Genomic DNA, 17,277 nt, shown 5'->3' with positions numbered 1-17,277 from the left:
TGGCAGAGGCAGTACGAAATGATGGTGAAGAAAATACGGGGAATATGCAGCTGAAGAGAGCTGATACAGTTGTCTTTAGGGACAGAAAGATCAGCAGTAACCCAGCAATTGTTTAGGAAATGGATGTGCAGACTAGCTTGGAAATTAGTTCTAACTCATCGCACTAAAATTATTGTAAATTCTGAAAAATAGATGGATATTTTCATTTGGCACTGCATGGATTTCCCTTCAGCTGACACCCACTTAGCCGTGCACCCCGGCCCTCACACGCCTGACCCCCTCCCCCCCATCCCACTGACTGTCCACATCTCCAATACCAACTACTCGATTCCCAGAGCTGTCGCTTTGTATTCTGGTTCTCCATTACTTAGTGAGCTGCAAACTCTTTTCCTCCCCATTCCTAAAGGGCAGCGGGCAGTAAATGCTCGAGACTATCCAATTCTCTCTCAACTACACCATGGTCCAAAGAAGCTGCACTTGCTATTGGTGGCTGCGGATGGTGGGTGCCTCCGCTTCCAGTGGCTTGCTTGCACTTGGTAGTCCAATTTATCATCTGTTCCAAGTGCGAAACCCCCATATCCCACAAGGTGTCACACCACCGCACCCTTCCACATGCCCCCTGCCCAACCCTCTGCCAGCTGGTTTCTGGACCAACCCAAGCTTATTTAATTGCTGGGCTGGATTCCTCCGAGTTGCTGCCCTTCCACTGTTGAACACATTCCAGCAGTTCCCCACATAATCCCCATACCCACCTCTGAACATTGATTGGTCATTTGCACTGGGCGCAAAAAAGATTGCTACTCTCCCGGCTCCTCTTTACAGACAAGAATGGCTTGGGCATGAAGCCAATTAACACAGGATTGCCTACATTACCACCCACTTACTGGGTTCAGCACGGCTACTTCTGCCGTCCCGGACGCTTCCCCCCCACCGCCAGCAATACGTCACGTCTGTGACAATCACTACTGTTCTGCAGTAGCGGGGACCAGATGCAATGGCCACACCAAGGGGAATGGTGGACAATGAAGCCCTCAGGTGGTCAGGCATGGCGGGGCAGTGATCATTGGGCAGTGTGAGCCTTGCAGTGCCCACCTAGCACCCTGGCAGGGCCCAGTTGGGCATCCTAGGTGTGCAAGGTGCAGTGCCAAGAGTATGGGGGCCTAAGTGGGGTGGGGCCTGAGTGGGCTGGGGAAATGACGGAGGGATATGCAGGGGGAGGGGGGGCTACTCAAGTGGGGAGCTGTACAAGGGGGGAGCTCTGCAAGGGGGGTCGGTCGTGCAAGAGGAAAAGCTCTGCGAGGGGAGCGGTCGTGCAAAAGGGGGAGCTCTGCAAGGGTGGTGGCTATGCAAAGGGCAAGGTTCTTCAAGGGGGTGGTCGTGCAAAGGGCAGAGTTCTTCAAGGGGGTGGTCGTGCAGGGGGCATGCAGGAGTGGGTCATGGAGGGGGTTGTAAGGGGGTGTCATATCAGGGGTCCACCAGAGAACTCATTGGGAGGGTCCTGATGTCCCGATGCTAGCGGACCTTGTTGGTGTTGGGGGGGGGGTAGCAATGCCACCAATAATGGGGGGAGCTCAATGTCCATGGGGGTTGGGGTGGGAGGAGGTCTCCTGGTTCACTGTCAGATCGGGGCTCCCTGTGCAATGGTGTCCGAGTGCTCTGAAGCGGCTTCACTGTCGTACTCGGGCTCCCACCCCCTCCTACCAGATCAAAGCTCCCAGCTGTCAAAAGAATGGACAAAATGCCAGAAGATTGCAATACCGAGCTCACCCAAAAGACCAGCGCGGAGGACACTTGGAAACCTTTAGGGAAAATCTCCCCCCACCCACCCCTCCGTATGTCAGAATCATACAGGGACATGAAAAAATGTGTAACAGAGGCAGGAGTAAATTGTGAAGGAGAAAGTTACAGAATAAGTGAGAAAGGAATAATGAAGGAAAGAGTGGGAGTCAGAAAGGTCACCACTCTGAGAAAATGTAACGGTCACATATGTACATAGATAGTGGGCAAGAGTGGAAGATAAACAGGAAGGCATGGTCACACAGAAAAAAACTCAAGTGTGGGAAGAATGAGAGAGGCCAATCATGGGACAGAGAGATATTTTAAAAATATATTTACTTTGAGCCACAGATCAATTATTAACAAAGAAAGCACAGTACAAGTACTCTTTACAAAAATTGTTTATTCGCAGCATGGCAACCCACAGGAGCCTGAGAGGCTTATTTCTGAGAAGTTTATGATTGTGATACATGATAAGGTCACTCCTAGAATGAAATGAAATGGGCTTTACAGAACAGCAGTCACACTCTCCAAAAATGCAAAGCATTCTAGTGAAATTTGCACCATAAAGCAGCTGTGTTTTGACAGAACCCAGATTGTCACTTGCAAAATACACCCTATCTCAGTATAGATCACTGCATATTACTTGTGAAAGGATCTGTGGAATCTCCAGCCATTTAAAGATTTGATGGTAGTAATTGGTTTGAACCATTTTGTTTCGCTAAAACAAATTCTGTTTAGTCACTCTATAAACAATTTTGTTTAGTTATACCATTATGGCCGAAAGGCCTTGAGCATTTTGATTTATGTGTTTGATTATAGTAACTAACACACATGAGAAATTTAGTAAATTGTTAGATTTACAGAACAGTTAAGGTCTTAGAATGCATTTTGGTTTCAGGGTATTCTTTGCCACCGTTCCATCAATGGTCACCCAGTGTTATATCTCTCAAATCTTGTCAAACATTAAGACTGCCCTTGATGCAATGAAGTAGTATTCTCCATCAGAGGAGTTGGATCCAAACCATGGCATGCTGAGACACTGTTTATACTTCACCTTATTTTGTGGGCATCACTGGCTAGGCCAGCATTAGGGATTGTTTCCCATCCCTAATTGCCATTGAGAAGGTGATGATGAATCCTGAGTAAAATATGCAGTAGGGAGGTGAAAGTCCCGCCCACTGTGACTCAAAGAGTAGATAAGAGACTGGGAATTACGTGGCAAGTAACTCACCTCCTGACTCCCCCAAGCCTGTCCGCTCTATGCAAGGCAAAAGTGAGGAGAGTATTGAAATATTCCCCTGGATGAGTGCAGCTCCAACAACACTCAAGATGTGTAGGCATACTCACAATGCTGTTAGGAGAGGAATTTCAAGGTTTTAATTAAGAAACATTGAAGAAACAGTGATATAATGCCATGTCAGGATGGTGTGTGGGTGGAAGGGAACTCCCAGGTGGTGGTGTTCCCATGTGCCTGCTGCCCTTGTCCTTCCAGGTGGTAAAGGTCACAGTTGGAAGGTGCTGTCGAAGGAACCTTGATGAGTTGTTGCAGTGTATCTTGTAGATGGTACATACACTGTTGCCATTGTGCATCAGTAGTAGAGAGAGTGAATGTTTATGTTGGTGGATGGAGCACTGATCGAGCGGGCTGCTTTGTCTTGTATGATGTCAAGCATCTTGAGTGTTGTTGGAGCTGCACTCATCCAAACAAGTGGGGAATATTTCAATACTCTCCTCACTTTTGCCTCGTATATAGCGGACAGGCTTGGGGGAGACAGGAGGTGAGTTACTTGCCACGTAATTCCCAGTCCCTAACCTACTCTTTGAGACACAGTGGGCGGGACTTCCCATCTCCCTATTGCATATTATACAGAAGGGAGATGGCCTGCCATCAGTCAGTGATGGGATTTTCCAGTCCTGCTGCTGTCAATGGGGTTTTCTGTTGTTTACAACCCCCACAGCCGGCAGAACCGGACGATCCTGTCGATGGGTATGGCTGGAAAATCTTGCCCAGTGTTTATATGTTGGGTCCAGTTCAGTTTCTGGTCAATGGTAACCCCGCAAGATGTTGATAGTGGGGGTTTCAGAGCTGGCAATGCCAGTGAATATCAGGGGTACATGGTTATTGCCTGGCATTTGTGTGGAGTATATATTACTTGCCACTTAACAGCACAAAACTGAATGTCGTCCAGGTCTTGCTGCATATGGACACCGACTGGTTCAATATTTGCCGAATTACAAATGGTAGTGAACATTGTGTCATTATCAGTGAACATCTTCACTTTGACAATATTATGGAGGAAAGGTCATTGATGCAGCAGCGAAAGATTGTCATGATGATGCATGGTAACAGTGATGTCAGAGCAGGTTGAGGCACCAAATATGTCTTTCCATCTTTGAAGTTGGAATCTAAGTGAAACAGATTAAGAGGAGGGTGAAGCAGGTCAGCATCCCTGTGAAGCAGACCGGGAGCAGTGTGAAGCAGACCGGGAGCAGTGTGAAGCAGACCGGGAGCAGTGTGAAGCAGACCGGGAGCAGTGTGAAGCAGACCGGGAGCAGTGTGAAGCAGACCGGGAGCAGTGTGAAGCAGACCGGGAGGAGTGTGAAGCAGACCGGAGCAGTGTGAAGCAGACCGGGAGCAGTGTGAAGCAGACCAGGAACAGTGTGAAGCAGACTGGGAGCAGTGTGAAGCAGACTGGGAGGAATGTGAAGCAGACCGGGGGCAGTGTGAAGCAGACCGGGGGCAGTGTGAAGCACACCGGGAGGAGTGTGAAGCAGACCGGGAGGAGTGTGAAGCAGACCGGGAGGAATGTGAAGCAGACCGGGAGGAATGTGAAGCAGACCGGGAGCAGTGTGAAGCAGACCGGGAGCAGTGTGAAGCAGATTGGGAGCAGTGTGAAGCAGACCGGGAGGAGTGTGAAGCAGACCGGGAGCAGGGTGAAGCAGACCGGGAGCAGTGTGAAGCAGACCGGGAGCAGGGTGAAGCAGACCGGGAGGAGTGTGAAGCAGACCGGGAGGAGTGTGAAGCAGACCAGGGGCAGTGTGAAGCAGACCGGGAGCAGTGTGAAGCAGACCGGGAGCAGGGTGAAGCAGACCGGGAGCAGTGTGAAGCAGACCGGGAGCAGTGTGAAGCAGACCGGGAGCAGTGTGAAGCAGACCGGGAGGAGTGTGAAGCAGACCGGGAGGAGTGTGAAGCACACCGGGAGCAGTGTGAAGCACACCGGGAGCAGTGTGAAGCAGACCGGGAGCAGTGTGAAGCAGACCGGGGGCAGTGTGAAGCAGACCGGGAGCAGTGTGAAGCACACCGGGGGCAGTGTGAAGCAGACCGGGGGCAGTATGAAGCAGACCGGGAGGAGTGTGAAGCAGACCGGGAGCAGTGTGAAGCAGACCGGGAGGAGTGTGAAGCAGACCGGGAGCAGTGTGAAGCAGACCGGGAGCAGTGTGAAGCAGACCGGGAGCAGTGTGAAGCACACCGGGAGCAGTGTGAAGCAGACCGGGAGCAGTGTGAAGCACACCGGGGGCAGTGTGAAGCACACCGGGGGCAGTGTGAAGCAGACCGGGAGGAGTGTGAAGCAGACCGGGAGCAGTGTGAAGCAGACCGGGAGCAGTGTGAAGCAGACCGGGAGGAGTGTGAAGCAGACCGGGAGCAGTGTGAAGCAGACCAGGAGCAGTGTGAAGCAGACCGGGAGCAGTGTGAAGCAGACCGGGAGCAGTGTGAAGCAGACCGGGGGCAGTGTGAAGCAGACCGGGGGCAGTGTGAAGCAGACCGGGGGCAGTGTGAAGCAGACCGGGGGCAGTGTGAAGCAGACCGGGAGCAGTGTGAAGCAGACCGGGAGCAGTGTGAAGCACACCGGGAGCAGTGTGAAGCAGACCGGGGGCAGTGTGAAGCACACCGGGGGCAGTGTGAAGCAGACCGGGAGCAGTGTGAAGCAGACCGGGAGCAGTGTGAAGCAGACCGGGAGGAGTGTGAAGCTGACCGGGAGCAGGGTGAAGCAGACCGGGAGCAGTGTGAAGCAGACCGGGAGGAGTGTGAAGCAGACCGGGAGCAGTGTGAAGCAGACCGGGAGCAGTGTGAAGCAGACCGGGAGGAGTGTGAAGCAGACCGGGAGCAGTGTGAAGCAGACCAGGAGCAGTGTGAAGCAGACCGGGAGCAGTGTGAAGCAGACCGGGAGCAGTGTGAAGCAGACCGGGAGGAGTGTGAAGCAGACCGGGAGCAGTGTGAAGCAGACCGGGAGGAGTGTGAAGCAGACCGGGGGCAGTGTGAAGCACACCGGGGGCAGTGTGAAGCAGACCGGGAGGAGTGTGAAGCAGACCGGGGGCAGTGTGAAGCACACCGGGAGCAGTGTGAAGCAGACCGGGAGGAGTGTGAAGCAGACCGGGGGCAGTGTGAAGCACACCGGGGGCAGTGTGAAGCAGACCGGGAGGAGTGTGAAGCAGACCAGGAGCAGTGTGAAGCAGACCGGGAGCAGTGTGAAGCAGACCGGGAGCAGTGTGAAGCAGACCGGGAGCAGTGTGAAGCAGACCGGGAGCAGTGTGAAGCAGACCGGGAGGAGTGTGAAGCAGACCAGGAGCTGTGTGAAGCAGACCGGGAGCAGTGTGAAGCAGACCGGGAGCAGTGTGAAGCAGACCGGGAGGAGTGTGAAGCAGACCGGGGGCAGTGTGAAGCAGACCGGGAGCAGTGTGAAGCACACCGGGGGCAGTGTGAAGCAGACCGGGAGGAGTGTGAAGCAGACCAGGAGCAGTGTGAAGCAGACCGGGAGCAGTGTGAAGCTGACCGGGAGGAGTGTGGAGCAGACCGGGAGGAGTGTGAAGCAGACCGGGAGGAGTGTGAAGCAGACCGGGAGCAGTGTGAAGCAGACCGGGAGGAGTGTGAAGCAGACCGGGAGCAGTGTGAAGCAGACCGGGAGCAGTGTGAAGCAGACCGGGGGCAGTGTGAAGCAGACCGGGAGCAGTGTGAAGCAGACCGGGAGCAGTGTGAAGCAGACCGGGAGCAGTGTGAAGCAGACCGGGGGCAGTGTGAAGCAGACCGGGGGCAGTGTGAAGCAGACCGGGAGCAGTGTGAAGCAGACCGGGAGCAGTGTGAAGCAGACCGGGAGCAGTGTGAAGCAGACCGGGGGCAGTGTGAAGCAGACCGGGGGCAGTGTGAAGCAGACCGGGAGCAGTGTGAAGCAGACCGGGAGCAGTGTGAAGCAGACCGGGAGCAGTGTGAAGCAGACCGGGAGCAGTGTGAAGCAGACCGGGAGGAGTGTGAAGCAGACCGGGAGCAGTGTGAAGCAGACCGGGAGGAATGTGAAGCAGACCGGGAGGAGTGTGAAGCAGATTGGGAGGAGTGTGAAGCAGATTGGGAGGAGTGTGAAGCAGACCGGGAGGAGTGTGAAGCAGACCGGGGGCAGTGTGAAGCAGACCGGGAGCAGTGTGAAGCACACCGGGGGCAGTGTGAAGCAGACCGGGAGGAGTGTGAAGCAGACCGGGAGCAGTGTGAAGCAGACCGGGAGCAGCATGATGCAGACCGGGAGGAGTGTGAAGCAGACCGGGGGCAGTGTGAAGCAGACCGGGAGCAGTGTGAAGCAGACCGGGAGGAGTGTGAAGCAGACCGGGAGGAGTGTGAAGCAGACCGGGAGGAGTGTGAAGCAGACCGGGAGCAGTGTGAAGCAGACCAGGAGCAGTGTGAAGCAGACCGGGAGCAGTGTGAAGCAGACCGGGAGCAGTGTGAAGCAGATTGGGAGCAGTGTGAAGCAGACCGGGAGGAGTGTGAAGCAGACCGGGAGCAGGGTGAAGCAGACCGGGAGCAGTGTGAAGCAGACCGGGAGCAGTGTGAAGCAGACCGGGAGGAGTGTGAAGCAGACCGGGAGCAGTGTGAAGCAGACCGGGAGGAGTGTGAAGCAGACCGGGAGCAGTGTGAAGCAGACCGGGAGGAGTGTGAAGCAGACCAGGAGCAGTGTGAAGCAGACCGGGAGCAGTGTGAAGCAGACCGGAAGGAGTGTGAAGCAGACCGGGAGCAGTGTGAAGCAGACCGGGAGGAGTGTGAAGCAGACCGGGAGGAGTGTGAAGCAGACCGGGAGCAGGGTGAAGCAGACCGGGAGCAGTGTGAAGCAGACCGGGAGCAGTGTGAAGCAGACCGGGAGCAGTGTGAAGCAGACCGGGAGCAGGGTGAAGCAGACCGGGAGCAGTGTGAAGCAGACCGGGAGCAGTGTGAAGCAGACCGGGAGCAGTGTGAAGCAGACCGGGAGGAGTGTGAAGCAGACCGGAAGGAGTGTGAAGCAGACCGGGAGGAGTGTGAAGCAGACCGGGAGCAGTGTGAAGCAGACCGGGAGCAGTGTGAAGCAGATTGGGAGCAGTGTGAAGCAGACCGGGAGGAGTGTGAAGCAGACCGGGAGCAGGGTGAAGCAGACCGGGAGCAGTGTGAAGCAGACCGGGAGGAGTGTGAAGCAGACCGGGAGCAGGGTGAAGCAGACCGGGAGCAGTGTGAAGCAGACCGGGAGCAGTGTGAAGCAGACCGGGAGCAGTGTGAAGCAGACCGGGAGGAGTGTGAAGCAGACCGGGAGGAGTGTGAAGCAGACCGGGAGCAGTGTGAAGCAGACCGGGAGCAGTGTGAAGCAGACCGGGAGCAGTGTGAAGCAGACCGGGAGGAGTGTGAAGCAGACCGGGAGCAGTGTGAAGCAGACCGGGAGCAGTGTGAAGCAGACCGGGAGCAGTGTGAAGCAGACCGGGAGCAGTGTGAAGCACACCGGGGGCAGTGTGAAGCAGACCGGGGGCAGTGTGAAGCAGACCGGGAGCTGTGTGAAGCAGACCGGGAGGAGTGTGAAGCAGACCGGGAGCAGTGTGAAGCAGACCAGGAGCAGTGTGAAGCAGACCGGGAGCAGTGTGAAGCAGACCGGGAGGAGTGTGAAGCTGACCGGGAGGAGTGTGGTGCAGACCGGGAGGAGTGTGAAGCAGACCGGGAGCAGTGTGAAGCTGACCGGGAGGAGTGTGAAGCAGACCGGGAGCAGCGTGATGCAGACCGGGAGGAGTGTGAAGCAGACCGGGAGCAGTGTGAAGTAGGTCAGGATCATTGTGAAGCAGACCGGGAGCAGTGTGAAGCTGACCGGGAGCAGTGTGAAGCAGACCAGGAGCAGTGTGAAGTAGGTCAGGATCATTGTGAAGCAGACCGGGAGCAGTGTGAAGCAGACCGGGAGCAGTGTGAAGTAGGTCAGGATCATTGTGAAGCAGACCGGGAGCAGTGTGAAGCAGACCGGGAGCTGTGTGAAGCAGGTCAGTGTCACTGTGAAGCAGACCAGGAGGAGTGTGACGCAAATGGGGAGCAATATGAAATAGACCGGAAGAATGGCTCATCCCATTGGGATCACTGAGAGAGGAAAAGAATCAAACTATGACTTTACAGATTGGCCATGTGTTAATTAGCTGCTGAATATTACAGTTTTGTTTCCCTTTCCCCAAAGTTAGCAAGTTCAGCAGTTGGGAAATTAAAAATCTCTGCTTTCTTTTAATAATGATGATTAAGTAAAGAATTTCAATTAACCTCCCTATTTTTGAGTGACAGAAGAAGCAGAGAAGTGGATAACTGGGGATCCTTTATTTTTAAGTAATCCATTTTATTAAAGAATAGATAGAGGAACGACAGGGCAACTCCAGCCCCTAAGAATGCATATGCTGTTCCAAATGGGAACAGCAGGATATTTTCTGTGGTATTTTTATTCATTCACGGGATGTGGGCTTAGCTGACTAGGCCAGCATTCATTGCCCATTTCTAATTGCCCTTGAGAAGGTGATGCTGAACTGTCCTTTTGAACTGCTGCAGCCCATGTGGCGTAGGTACTCCCACCGAGCTGTTAGGAAGGGTGTTCCAGCATTTTGACCCAGTAATAGTGAAGGAATGGTGACATATTTCCATGATGGTGAGTGGCTTGGACGGAAACTTCCATGTGTCTTCTGCCCTTCCCCTTCTAGATGGTAGTGGTCAGGGGTTTAGACGGTGCTGTCTAATGAGGCGTGATGAATTCTTGCAGTGCACCTTTTAGCTGCAACAGTGCTTCGGTGGAGGAGAGAGTTAATGTTTGTGGAAGGGATGTTAATCAAGCAGGCTGCTTTGTCCTGGATGTTGTCAAGATTCTTGAGTGTTGTTAGGGGAGCTGCATTCATCCAGGCAAGGGGAGAGTATTCCATTAAACTCCTGACTAGTGCCCTGTAGATTGTTGTTAGACTTTGGGGAATCAGGAGGTGGGTTATTCGCCACAGTATTTCTAGCCTCTGACCTGCTCTTGTAGCCACAGCATTTATGTGGCTAGTCCAGTTTCTGGTTAATGGTAACCCCCAGGATGTTGATAATGCGAGATTCAGCAATGGCCATGTCATTGATATCACCCTCAAGGTCGCAGAAGATTCGTCAACAGAAAAGGGTTCCACTCCTTGAACGTCCAATTGGTGTGTGTCCACAATATGTACATTATGCATGTGTGGTGAACCATAGATGGTTACCACTATGGGTACTTGTACATATGTTACTCTTGTTACTGTTGGGGTTAGGGTTTGGGTGTTCCACCTGTTATTATTGTTTATGTGGTATACTCCGTTCGGCTCCGCCTTCTTACAGGAGTATAAAGGTCACTGCTACTTCCTAGTAGCCCTTAGTCTGGGATAATATTGTTAAGTAGTGTGCTCCAATCTTGTTGTGAATAAAAGCCTTTATTCCCGGGTACGTCCTAGCCTCCCGTGTGAATCAATCGCGCATCAGCATGTCTGCGCGAGACACCTAGGCAGCATGCATGACAGCTTCACCTCAGGAGCTCTGACATACCGGAGGCCTTTGAGGAGAGGCCCAGGCTGCAGGGGTGGCTAGTGGGTGACATGGGATACCCGCTTCGGACATGGCTGATGACGCCTGTGCAGAGGCCTGTGACTGAGGCAGAGACTGATATAATGAGGCCCATGTAGCCACACGCTTTATAGGCTGCCCAGCAGGAGAAGGAGGAAGAAAAGGAGGAGCACGCCGAGCAACACCACCCAGGCACTGCAGGGCTGGCAGCTAGAATGAGGCATATGAGGGTGGCTAGGGGGGCCCTGATCACCAGGCGCTTCACGCACTAGGGGGCTGTGCCTGGGCACATGGGTTCCATTTCTCCCCACCACCCCAAAAACTCCTTCTATCTGCTGGAATATTGTCACATCAGAGCGGTGGGCCTGAGTACGCTGTGTTAACGAGTTTCTTTGACAGGCAGGAGAGTGATGATGACTCGCTAAGCACCATTATGCCCTGGTGCAAACTCCTACCTGAGCTCTGCATGCACGCTGAGATCTGGGCCCATGTCTGTGTAAGGGATCTGAAACGTCCATTCAGGGCCCTGGGGTGGGTGGAATTGCTCATGGGTTCTGGGGAACCAATGGCTTCATTTTCTCAGTGACACAACATTGAGGGGCCTCCCTCTGGCGATCATCAATGGAAGAGGATTCCTATTCGAGACAAATTCGTCACAGGTGGGTGGTGAAAAAACATCTAATGATATCAATAAAGGTGTTAAAATATTAAGTTCTAAAATAAAAACTTGTGAATGGAAAACAATAAGGTGCTTAGAGATCTATCTACCTAGTGCAGCCCTTCACCCGTGCCATCTTACTGCTACATCTTCCGAGCCTTACGTGGCCTACCATTACACCTCAGTGTCTCCCCAGAATGTATATTGGAGGTGGAGGGGGCCAGCTGCCTACATCGCCCCGTTGCCTGTGATGTGCTTGGCGGGCGTCCTCTGGAGGCCCTGGACCTTGAGGGCCCTGGCCGGCTTCCAGGTGCCTGGGATGTTTCCATGACATCCTCTTCATCCCACTACCCTGAGATGCCCCAGTTTCAGGAAGGGGGGAATCAGAAGGTGTAGCTACTGCTACAGTCTCCTGGCTGGAAGGCCCTGGCATGGGCTCAAGCCCTTCCTCCTTCCTTGGGGTTCCTGTGGGCCCCTGGGTCACTCCATGGGACAGTGGTGCTTCTACAGTGAGCTCCAGAAGCTCCGGCATCACCTGGCACTGCCAGTCCTGGAGAACGACCTGCGTCCTACCCATGGTGGTCGAGCCCTCAGCGATGGTGCTCTGAGTTGGGGGCCACCTGTCAATGGCAGCAGCAAGTGCCCTCTGAAACTGGGCCATGCACTGCAACCCCTCAGCCATGACCCTTTGTGACTGGGCCACGTTCTCAAGGGCTGCTGCCATAGCCCGCTGTCCTGCTGTCTCAGCACTGTCCCGCTGGGTCTCGTGCAAGCTCTCGAATCTCTCAGCCATGGGCCGCAGAACTTCGAGAATGCTGTTGAGTCCCTCAGCTGTGGCCCTCTGGGATTCTACTGTGGCCTGCTGTAACTCAGTCATCACTTGGAGCCTGCCACTCATGGTGAGGCTTCCCTACCCCAGGCTTTCCACCGTGGATGCCACCCTTGCAGGGTTGGCCTGGGAACCACGCAAGACAGGCAATAGCTAGTCTATCTGAAAGCTTTGATACTCCTCCCAACAGCCTCCCAGTCAGTCCAGTGTGGCCATCAGCCTCTCCTGCATTCCCTGGCTCTGTTGCTGCATCTCCAGCAGCTGAGGGAGAAGTGATCTCAGAGGCCCAGCATGTAGCCTGGGGCTAGCTGAGTCCTCGCCTTCGGCAGGTTCCCGCATGCCAGAGGCCTCGGACGTTCCCTCCTCCACCCGATGTACATCAGCATGTGTGCCGTGCTCACCAGAGAGTGACCCAGGAGCCTCACCACTAACTGGAGCCACCGACATGTCGGTAACTGGGATGGTGAACTGCGTGGTGGAAGCTGACGCCAGAACGGTGCTACCCTCAGAAGTCCCTTCACCCATATCTTCTGAGGACTCGTCCGAGCTGTCTGGGGCAGGATGGGCGGGAGCCGTATAGGGACCACAATGCCAGATGGCCTTGGGGCGTCCAGGTCTGTTCCTGCAACACAGGTTAAGTGCAAGGGAGGGATAGGAATTTGGGATGCAAAAAACTGATTCACATTTCATCATTGAACATCCAATAAAGCACAAAGAAGGTTACATCATAGGAACAGGCCCTTCAGCCCTCCAAGGCTTCCAATTTGAACTATAATCCCCTACCCTTCCAGGGACCATATGCCTCTATTCCCATCCCATTCATGTAGTTGTAAAGACACCCCTTAAAGGTCACTTTTGTATCTGTCTCCACAACCTCCCAGCAGCGAGTTCCAGACACCCACCACCCTTTCTGTGCAAATAAACATACCTTGTACACCTCCTTTAAACCTTGGGCCTCGCACCCAAAACCCATGCCCCCTAACAGTTCCCTTAAATCAAGTGGAGGATTGACAGGTGCTCACTTCTTGCCTCCAGCCCGACTATGCTGTCGCTGATAGCCCACATCTCCCCTTCCCTGTTCAGCTCCAGCGCCTGCTTTTTTTAAAAAATCATTCACATGACATGGGCATCGCCGGCTGGCCAGCATTTATTGCCCATCCCTAATTGCCCGAGGGCAGTTGAGAATCAACTAAATGGCTGTGGCTCTGGAGTCACACGTAGGCCAGACCAAGTAAGGACAACAGATTTCCTTCCCGAAGGGATATTAGCGAACCTTCAAAAGGGGTGAGGACCCGAAGGTCTGGCTCACCACCCCCTGTCTTCACCCTCTCTTGGCTGTTATGATCGGTCTTCTCCTGTGGAGACGGAAGGACAGTAAGCGTTTTAACAACACCAGGTTAAAGTCCAACAGGTTTATTTGGTTGCAAATACCATTAGCTTTTGGAGCGCTGCTCCTTCATCAGATGGAGTGCAGGAGGGTCCGAGGTGAGGGGAGGGGGGTCATTCTTCCTGAGATCAGTGAGGGGGAAGGGGGGTCTGCTGCCACTCAGTCTGAGATTGTTGGGGGGGGGGGGGGAGGGTGGGAGGGGGACTGCTTCCCACTCTGCCTGTGATCGGTGGGGGGGAAGAGGGGGCTGCTGTTGCTCCACCTGAGAGGGTTGGGGGGGGTGGAAGGGGGTCTGCTGCCACTCTGCCTGTGATCGGGGGAGGGAGGAAGGGGCCGCAATCGGTCTGGGTGGTGGGGGGGGGGGGGGGGGAGATAATGGGATCATTAATGTTTTTGGGGGGCAATGTCAGTGGGGGCCGGGGGCATTATCCGGCCTGGGAGGGATGTGGCAGGGGAGCAGCATTCTATCATTTATTTTTGCGCATGCGCAGTTGGAGGCACCGATTGGAGCTGCAGGGTTTCGGGCGCGTTAAGTCCCGCCTACAGACTTCTGCAGCATGATTCAGAATCGCTGATATGTTTGCAGGCAGAGTGTGTATGGGGGCGCCTCAGAACGGGCCTAAACGCCAGATCTGAAACACTCCTAGTTTCAAGTCCACCCAGCACTTAGATTGAAAATGGTAAAATAGGACCCAATACATTTAGTTCCCTTGTTCAAATCATGAATATATGATGTGAAAAGTTGGGATCCTACCACAGATCCCTGTGGTACCCTACTAGTCACTGCCAGCTAATTGAAAAAAAAGACTCATTAATTCCAACTTCCTTCTTACTAACCAGATTTCTATCCATCATGACACTACCCGCAATCCTATGCGCTTTAACTTTACATAGTAATCAGCCATGTGAGACCATGTCAAAAGCCTTCTGAAAGTCTAAATAAACCACATCCATGAGTTCTCCTTGGTCAACTCTACTAGTTACATCCTCAAAGAATTCCAGTAAATTTGTCAAGCATGATTTCCCCTTCATAAATCCATGCTGACTTTGTCTGATTATACCACTGCTTTCCAAATGCTGTGCTATGAAATCCTTGGCAATGGACTCTAGCAACTTCCCTACTACTGATGCAAGGCTCACTGATTTATAGTTCCCTGTTTTATCCAAACCTCCCTTTTTGAATAGTGGGCTTACGTTAGCTACCCTCCAATCCTGAGGATCAATCCAGGGTCCAAAGAATTTTGGAAAATGACCACCAATGGATCTACTATTTATAGAGCTACTTAAGTACTCTGGGATGAAGATTGTCAGGCCCATGAGATTTATCTGCCTTCAATCCCATTAATTTCTCCAAAAACCATTTCTCTACTAATGCTGATTTCCTTCAGCTCCTCACTAAAACATGTGTTTCTCAGAACTTATGGTACAATATTCACGTCTTCTTTTGTGAAGGCAGAAGTAAAGTATGAATTTAGTTCCTCAAACATTTCTTTGTTCCACCTTATGAATTCTCTTGTTTCTGGCTTAAGGGGCCTACATTCATTTTTGTCAATCTTTTTCTCGTTACATACCTATAGAAACTTTTGCAATCAGTTTTTATGCTCTCTGCTTGCTTACTTTCATACTCTAATTTTGCCCTTCTTAATCAATCCCTTGGTCAGTCTTTGCTGAAATTTAAACTGCTCCCAATTCTCAGTTCTATTGTTTTCTCTTGCCAATTTAAATGCTTCTTCTTTGAATCGAAAACTATCTCTAATTTCCCTTGTAAGCCATGATTTGGCCACAGTCACCTATCCACTTTGCACCAAATAGGAACAACTTTGAGTTCACCTATTTGTTCCTTCAAGTCTGTCAATGCCTGTCCACTGTCCTTCCTTTCAGTAATGTTTCCTAGTCTATCATCGCCAACTCATGCCTCATACCATCATAGTTGCCTTTATTGACATTCAGGACGCTGGTCTCAGAATCAACCACCTGTCTATCCAACTTGATAAAGAATTCTATCAAATTATGGTCATTGCCTGTCTCTGCTCCAACTTTGGATTATCTGCTGCTGAAACCCTTATTCATCCCTCTGTCCTTTTCAGACTTGACTATTCCAATGTTCTCCTCGTCAGCCTTACATCCACCACACTCTGTAAACATCATCTCATACAAAACTCTATTATAATTAATTTGCACTGTAGAGTGCCTGATTACTTATGCATTTATCATATCCTTCATTAGATACATAAGGAGAGCTCTCTTGTAACAAAAAGATTACAAAACATAAGAAAAAGGGAGTCACTTATACCACCCCTGTTTTCACTTACCTATTTTTGTCTTCCCAAAGTTTCAAAAGTTAAAATTCTCACTGTGTATTAAATTTCTTTGTGGACTTTCACTTTCCTATCTCTGTAACCTTTTGTAGCTCTATAACTGACCCGCGGAACTATCTCCTTCTTTGGTGCCACCCTTTGGACTTCAGCCCCACAATCAGCAGGGAAACTTTCAGCCAAATAGGTTCCACACTCTGGAATTGGCCCCCAAAACCCCTCCACCCCTTTTCCTCTTAAGACCCCTTATCCTACACTGTTCCAGAAGGGCAAAAATTTGGACTTTTGTGTACTGAAACTCCCCTGGTCAGATTAGAGGGATTGATAGGGTCATGTGATAATGTGGTTTATGAGCAGAGAAAGCAGGCTTTTGCAGAAAGGAGTTGGAATTTTGCTGTTCTGGGTGAAGCTAGAAGAATTCTGCAGGCTTCTGAAAGCACTCTATCTCTCTGAAAACTCCAAGACTGTTAACACTTGTTATTCTAAGTATATTTGTGATTGCTAACTATATTTAAAGTGAAGTTTATATCTGAAAGAGAAATGTTGCTTATTTGGGACTGAAACAGTAATAAGTTAGAAATTAAAGTGTTTCCTTTTCATTTTAAAATATTGTTCAATTGTTAATAGTTAAGTTGCTTCATTTGTTAGACTTATAGTGTTATTAAATAAAGTTTGTTTCACAATTTAAAAAAAAAACTTTGTCAGTGGAATCATTCCTGGAAGATAGTATCCTTTCCTCATATCTATGCCAAAATAGAAAAATTTTGGAGACATACCTTGCGGTTCTTGTCCAAGATCCGAACAGATTTGCGTCATGATTATGCAGAGGCATCTACAGGAGTTATAGAATGTTTTTTTTTGATGGATTGACAGCAGGCCTTCTTTAAAACCCCACCCAATTCTCCTTTTCATTGAAGTTAACTAAATGGATTATCAGGTGTAGTGTATATTGGTTGCCATTTCCATAGGGGCTGTGTTGCACCTATAATGCAATACAGAAGTACCTCTTCTGCACTGTGGTAATCTGTGATCTAATGACTAGATCTGGAACACAAGATTGTTCACAAACTGTGTGCCTGATGGCTTCAATCACACTTAGCCCACGTTACTGGTGTTTGTTGCAGCTCGAGCTCAGTATTGGTGACCTTCAAGGTATGACTTTCTTAAAAAAAAACTGAAGAATAGCTCAGCTTCCCAGGTCACAAATGCAGCTCTTTGGAGACAGTGAGTGAACGTTTATTTATAACAGACTGAATAGGATGTTTACAGTGGGGATAATCCCTGAAGTGCTTCCAGCTTGTTCAGGGGCTTCACAGCTGTTGCAGTTTCAATGCCACTGCTGAACACAGACTTACATCCTCCCACTGCTTTGTTTCAATTTCACATGGGCTTCACGGCAAATTTCCAGTTGCTTATGTTCTACAATATTCTTTCTGGCGGTTTCAATTGTAATCGACAACTGTCTGGAGCAACTGCAGTGTGATACCACATATCCAACAG

Source organism: Mustelus asterias, chromosome 4 (assembly GCF_964213995.1).
Source record: "Mustelus asterias chromosome 4, sMusAst1.hap1.1, whole genome shotgun sequence".
NCBI lineage: Eukaryota > Metazoa > Chordata > Chondrichthyes > Carcharhiniformes > Triakidae > Mustelus > Mustelus asterias.
Note: the sequence above shows the minus strand (reverse complement) of the source record.